The sequence below is a fragment of the Rissa tridactyla genome, chromosome 7, assembly GCF_028500815.1.
Source record: "Rissa tridactyla isolate bRisTri1 chromosome 7, bRisTri1.patW.cur.20221130, whole genome shotgun sequence".
Lineage (NCBI taxonomy): Eukaryota > Metazoa > Chordata > Aves > Charadriiformes > Laridae > Rissa > Rissa tridactyla.
The window spans coordinates 427,614-434,364 of record NC_071472.1 but is presented as its reverse complement, the minus strand read 5'-3'; the positions used below and the strand labels follow the sequence as shown (position 1 = coordinate 434,364).

Here is a 6,751-nt window from a genome sequence, read left to right as displayed (position 1 = left end):
GGGGCGGGGCCGCCGCCCGCTGGCAGGGAGTGAGCTCATCCCGCCGACGCGCCCGGCTGCCGGCGGAGCTGCCCGGCCCGGCCGCGCCGCTGGAGCCCCTGGGCTAGGGGCCGGGCCCTCCGGCGGAGGTGAGCCCTCCCTTCTTCCCCCTCCGCAGCCGGTGCGCGCACTTCGCCCGCCTCGCCGGGGGCTGCGCGGGGGCTCGGCGGGAGCGGGGCCGCCGGTGAAACTTTCTGGCCCGGGAGCGTGTACGGGCATGTCGGGCGGGGCCGCGGCGGCCGGTGGGGCTGAGGCGGCGCCGGGGCCGGCGCAGGTGGGGGCCGGGGGAGCGCGGCCCGGGGCGGCCGAGGGGCCCAGGGGCGGTGTGACGGACCCGGGGGCGGCTGAGGGGGCCGGGGCCCGGCGGGGCGGGCGCTGCCCGGGCGCTCCCGCGGCGGCGAGGCCTGGGTCTGTCGGCGCCGCCGGGATTTCCGCCTCCCCGGCACAGACTTCCACGTTTCTGTAACTAGAACAAATGCTTAGGTTCAGCAGAAGAGATTCTGGGAAAAATTATTGCTTTCAGGAAAGCTCGATTTCTTTGTGGTTACTTGTTTTTGATAGTGAGATGTGAAGAAGACCCTGCTAAGAACCAGAGACATAGCAGGACCGTCTCATTAATGATGTGGCAGCTAAAGTTAATGAACCTGGCAGGGGGAGCCGGGCGCTGAGGGGCCGGGCGGCTCGTCGGGGCGTGAGGAGTTGGGGCAGGGAGGGAGGTGTTCGGCTTTTCACCGTTTTAGACCGGAATGGATGGCACAGCAGAAGGTGTGTACCTGCTGGGAATGACCTTATTTTGACTGCCGAAGGAGAAGGTCCTGCCCTTGTGGGCATCCGTGTTGCTGCTGTGATCTCAAGAATGAAAAGATAATTTGATTTATCTTTTAACGTGTGCGTTACTAGTGATGTATAGTAACTGTATTTTATAATATACTTTCTAAAGCTTTCTGATTTCTCAGTAGTGTTATTTCAGTTATTTGTTTGCCCTAGCCTCATAGTGCATATTTATTGGGCAGAGAGTAAACTGGGTCCTAAATTATTGTTTTCAAAAGCAGAATGTAACTGGAGACATCGTTCTGTGAGGATGAGCCTGGGGGAAAAGGGGGTTTAGGTCTGCGTCAGCGTGAGTGTGGGTCCCCTCCACCCCGCTGTACCCCCCGTTTCCCCCGTGGTGGCAAAGTGGAAGCGGCACTCATCGGGTCTGCCTCAGAGGTGGTGTTTTCTGGTGGATAAAGCGGACGCTGCTTTGCCGTTTGGAAAGCTAACAGCTGGGGATGTGGGAGGTTTGCTTCAGGCTTCTGTGGCTGCTGGGTGTGAAACAGCTTGCAAGAGGTGTACTGGTTTAGAGTATGTTAAGTGTTTTACTCGTCCAGGCTGCTTCAGAGTTTTGCAGGATTATTCAGTACATGCAAAAGTCCTGCATTAGCTCCTATTTCTGATAGCTGTTGCTTAAAAATAGTCTGATGCTTATAAAATCAAAAATACCAGGGAATAAAGGAAATAAATCTGATACCTTGGATCCTACAGAATTTCCTGCCCCTGTGGTTTGATATGCAGCTGCCAAAAAAGAACTTTTCCCATTTGTTCTGGTCTGACAGTTAAATGCTAGAAAAATAGTATTATCTTATTAAGTAATGCTAGTAAACAAGATAAGCACAAATACAATTTCTTTTTGCTATTGCTAGAGCAGTGTATTTAGAGCTGCGTTTACATGGATGCTCTGGAGTGCTGGTTGTCTTGCCTTCTCAGTTTAGCTAACCATTGGAATTTCCAAGTGGTGATGAATTGTGTCTACTTTAGAGCCAAAACATATTTGGTTCACGGCCAAAGTTGCTCAGCTTCCCATAACAGTCAGTAGGAAAAAGACATTTTGTGTGTCTAACCACAGTCCTGAAGTTGATGCCATAGCAACTTTGTGATCTGAGTATATACTTTTGAAGACAGCTAAGCAGTCTTAGCAGAAGTGTTCTGCTTTTCTTTATCTGAACTTCTTACTGTCATCAAAATTAAACCTTTCTTTGAAGACAAAAGATTAATCGGTAAGTCCTCAAACTCCTGTGCGTGTAAGAACACCAGCCTGATCCGTTGGTTATTTGTAATGACACCCATAAACATCTGTAAGTTGAAATTTATATTAATGGTTTTAAAATCAAGATTTTTCTGTAGAGGTGCTGTTTTGACTAAAAATTGGTATTTCAAACTCTATCAGCAGATAGATCTTCACGTTTTCCAGAAAAACAGAGAAAGGTCAGCTTTGTGGGTAAAGTTTGAAAAAACTGGGTTAGTTGACGTCTTTTGGTTGCTCTCAGCTCCCAACAAATAACATGGAGGTTGGAGAGTTTATTTATCACAAAGCTGTGCCAATGGAAAAAGAAAAAAAGTATGTGGCCTAGCAAATGTATAAGGTCTTATTTTTTTAAAATATGTTTGTGTATAGGAGGCACTGCTGTTGGAAAACTGACTGCTGAATAATAAGCAGGGCATAGTATAATGAAAATATATAATGAAAAAATCCCCAAAGCAAGCACTGAAACAGTCCATGATCCTCACTGCATTTGCTTTTGTATTTTTCAGTTTGAAAAGTGCCTTGTTTTTGAAAAGGAAAAAAAAAAGTTTGTTTTGGTGGAGTCTTAAACTCTCTGATCTTGTCCTGAAGGGAAGTAAATAAAGGGATCAGTTGCCTGTTAATGCAAAATACCTATTGTGTGGCCTGATATTAATGTGTTGACTTCCTGTGCTATCTCTTACTACCTTCCCCTTTTAAAATTGATTGTTTAGCATGACTGATTAAATCCATTAGTATTCATTGTATTTAGGAAATTCTGTAAGGATATTTCAGCACGGTGACCTGATTAGATCATTTCTCTAAGTATAAAATACACTATTGAGATTGCGAGATGCTCTATCTTGTATTTAGGCTCACTATATACCTTTCAGAGTGCAGCGCAGGTACCTTTCCCGATAAGCTTGGATGGAGACAACGAGCAGGGAGAGTCTGAACCAGAACACAGGTTTTCTGCAGTCCAGTTTTGTGCTTCAGCAAACCAGCATGCCTTCGATCTCCTTATCATAGCTAAAATGTACTAAAATGTTGTTCCCTCACCCCATCTTTCAGCTTCATAAAGAGACTAATCCTGCAGAGTTTGCTTTGTGGTTACTTCAGGTTTCTGTGCTGTATAGGTAATACATCACTGTATAGACTTCTTTTTGATCCATCCTTGTCACTCCTGCATCTTGAAATATATGCATTTGTAGCTCATCTTAATGTAATGACTTGAACTTTTTAAAGTCCTGTTTTTCTTGCCATGTTTTGGGAGTTCTGTTTTTGTTTCCTTCACTCATTGAGAGGAGCCACATTAAGCCATAGGCTTAATCTGTTAAGGCGCTTTGGTACTGGAATATTAAACTTTGCAATATCTTAACCTCAGTGCTTGGCCTTCCTGTGTAATGTACAGGGACGCTCCTGTGCCCAATATTCGCAAGAGTCTGGAAACAGGTGGCCAGTTAACAAAAAGTGTCGTATTAAGAGTTATTTCTCCATTGCGTGACTGGGAGTAGTTGCTGGAATATGTGCTTTATTTACTGAGGTAGCGCCATCCCCAGTTTAGTATTTAACTTCTTTTCTTTTCTTGATCTGGAATAACCAGAAGTTCCCCTGGCCTGTTGGCTGAAATGCCTTGCAGGTCAGCCAGATTGTCAGATCTGAAGTGGTGTCTTGTCACAGGGAAGTCACTTCTGCAGGGTTCGATGGAGTGCTTGAGGATCTGCTGGGTCTTAAATGGGACAGTTAAGAGGTATCAGTAAATGAGTTCTTTGTGTAGCCATTAGCAGAAATTTAAATGTCTTTGAGGTCAAATCAAGAGCTGCTTTTCGGATCTTGATGTTGTTGAAGTTGGTGGCAATGCTCTATAAATTATTGCACATTTGACCTTTTTCTGTAAATACTCTATGTCAACAGGTGTAGGGATTATGTATGGGTTTTTTTAGTGTTTGTGCAGTGACTTATTTGGTGACGCACTGCTTTATGAAGTGCTTTTGCAATGCAGATGACCGAAATGATTTTGGGAATAGGGCTGATCTTGAAATCATCTACTTCTTCCTCATGGGCCTTGGTGAATTCGGCTATATCTAGATGTGTATGAAATTGGAAAACTAGATGCAAATTAGCATTCTAGTGATCTTAAATATTGTAACCGCAGAAGGTACAAAGCTACAGATATGTATTTTGAATCTCCCTGTGCGTTTTTTATCAGCTGCCTTAAATTCATGGTGTTACTTTGAAGTTAGAACTTGTGAGTTATCAATAAATGCTTATTTCTGTGTTTTGGATTTCTAAAATACAGGGCGATGTTAAAAGAGAAAAAACTCCATAGCCTACAGTGGAACTGTTTGCAGTCTTATATTGGCCTGCAGTAGAATTTATCTTTTTTTAAAAAAGAGATGTATCATGTTCCAGCACTGTAGGAATTACCATATCGAAGAAAGGTGCTCAAGGACTGTGTGACACACAGTGCATCCTGTGGGATGGAAACCCACGTGGGGGTGGGGTGGGGATGGCCTGAGGGTCTCGGGGAGCCGCGTGGGGTGGTGGGTGATGTGCCAGCTCAGGCCGGAGCCAGCAGCTTGAATGTTGAACCTTCAACGCTTCAAGTAATTTCTTACCCTTTTCCTTTTGCCAGCATATTCCCCTGTCTCGCTCAGACAAATCTGTAATTAAAATATTCAAGAATTAGCATGTTTGTAACAAAGTCTGAAGACTTTTTAAGGAGTCTTTTCGGCTTAATCCAAGCTACTGCTGTGGTTAGTCCTCTAATTGCGATAGCAAACGCCTTGGCCGTGCTGGGGAGCCCTGGCTTCTGGTTGATCTCCCAGTTTCCTCTGTCAGGGCCACTCACTTTTACATACATTAATTGAATTAGCAGCTGGTAGTAGTGCTGGTGTTATCTGCACCTAGGAGCATGGAAAGTCCAATTTCAGAAATGTGTAGGGCGAAAGGGTGAGGGGCTGCTACTTGCTTGCTGCATATTTCATATATTTGATAATTAACAGCTTTAAAAACAAAGGTACCTGTAAAACGTTTGCTGTGTTGTATTGAAGTTGCATATATGGTGTGGGTTGTTTTTTTGTTTTGTTTTTGGCGTGTTGGTGGGGTTTTTTGTTTGGTTTGTTGTTTTTTGTTTTGGCTCTTTTTTTTTTTTTTCTTTAATACTTGATCTTAGTCTTGGTTAAATTTAGATCCAGCAAGAGAGAAGCTGGAACTTGTCAGCAACACAGGAAACGCCCTGAAAGAAGGTTTTTTGATGTGTGTGTTTGTGTGTAAATGTGAACTCTGCAGCTGCGTGGCTGGAGTTGGACTGTGGGGAGCTGCGTTTAGTTCAGAATAGTTTTGCATCTTTAAATATTGTATTAGGTTCTGGTGGAACTCCACTGCCATGTACTTCATATAATTATTAATTATTAAATATCTATGACTTGTTAAAAGCTGGTAGTTTTAAGTCAAATTCAAAGCTATTGCACTTAAAATAGCTGAGGTGCTTAATTGCTGAAAAGACTGAGTCCAGATTAAACTGCTTCAGCTTTGTTTCATCTGGAAAAATATTAGAATTTGAGTAGTCTAAAGATTGTGCTTTTCTTCTTCCAGCCATTTACAATGAAACTAATCCATTTTGTTCTTAACAGATGTCCTTTCCTTAGGATTTCTCTATTTCTGACCATGCTTTAACAAGTTAGGATTTGAACAGTATGCAAGTAAGAATAAATAGAAGCAAAATATGATCTTTGTTTTTTGAAACTTAAATGAGATGGAAGTTGCTGGAGAGTTTAATGTGTGGGTTGTTTTTGGCTTGGGCTTGGTTTTTTGCTTTTTTTTTGGTGGTGTCTTGTGGTTTTTTTTGTTGTTGTTTTTTGTTGTTGTTTTTGAACAAGAATGACAAAACACAAAATATTCTTAAGGTGACAGTTTTGTGTTTTACACCAGAAATGCCATTGAGTTGATTGTTTAGTTAATATCATTCAAGGTCTGTTTTACACTGGGCTAAATTCTCATTGAGGTCACAAAGGGATTTTTTTGGTGTGTTCGTAAGGACCGTGTTCCTGGGTTTTTCTACAATATTTGCCAGAAACTGAAAGTTTGAACAAAAGAGCGAGGAATATTACTGCTACAAAACGTAGGCATGATTTTGCTATGACAAAGTAAAATTTTCAGCACTTCCAACTACTGATACAGAATCTTTGTTGTGTGTGCCAGAATTACTTTGTCTCTTGAGTTCAAGAGACAATGAAAAGACATTAGAGGAAAACTTCACTTTATCCTCAGATAAATTATACTTGGCAAAGGTAGAATGCATAGCCATAGGAACATTGTGCCTTTTAGCATGATGCGCCAAACTAACATACAGTTTCAGAATTCACTGATATACTTAAAACTCTGGGAATATAGGGCTAGTGTATATAGAATTTTTGTTTATTCTCTAAGCTATTTTTGGTGCCACTGTGGTACATTACCTGATGTATTTTCTGTAAGTGTGAGTGGTGGGAGCACTTATAAAAGGTTTTACACTCATTCAGAGGTACTAGATGTATTCTGAAATTTTGGGGAAAAAAAGATCTAATGAATGTTGTTTGGGGTTTTTTTGCCTGACCAAAAGTGCTGCACTTCGTCTTTAAAAAACAATATGGAAAGGAGGACAAAAGTGACATTAAGTTATTCTGTTGT

The 6,751-nt window shown here is 42.5% G+C and overlaps 1 protein-coding gene across 2 annotated transcripts in view; it reads left to right on the top strand.

The window, feature by feature from the left end:
• The window catches only part of TANC1 (tetratricopeptide repeat, ankyrin repeat and coiled-coil containing 1), an 82,160-nt gene continuing 75,409 nt past the window's right edge, over positions 1-6,751 (top strand). For both annotated transcript variants that reach the window (XM_054208494.1, XM_054208493.1), the window contains exon 1: positions 1-128. The gene's annotated coding sequence lies outside the window, so the exon portion shown is untranslated. The remainder of the gene's footprint in view (positions 129-6,751) is intronic.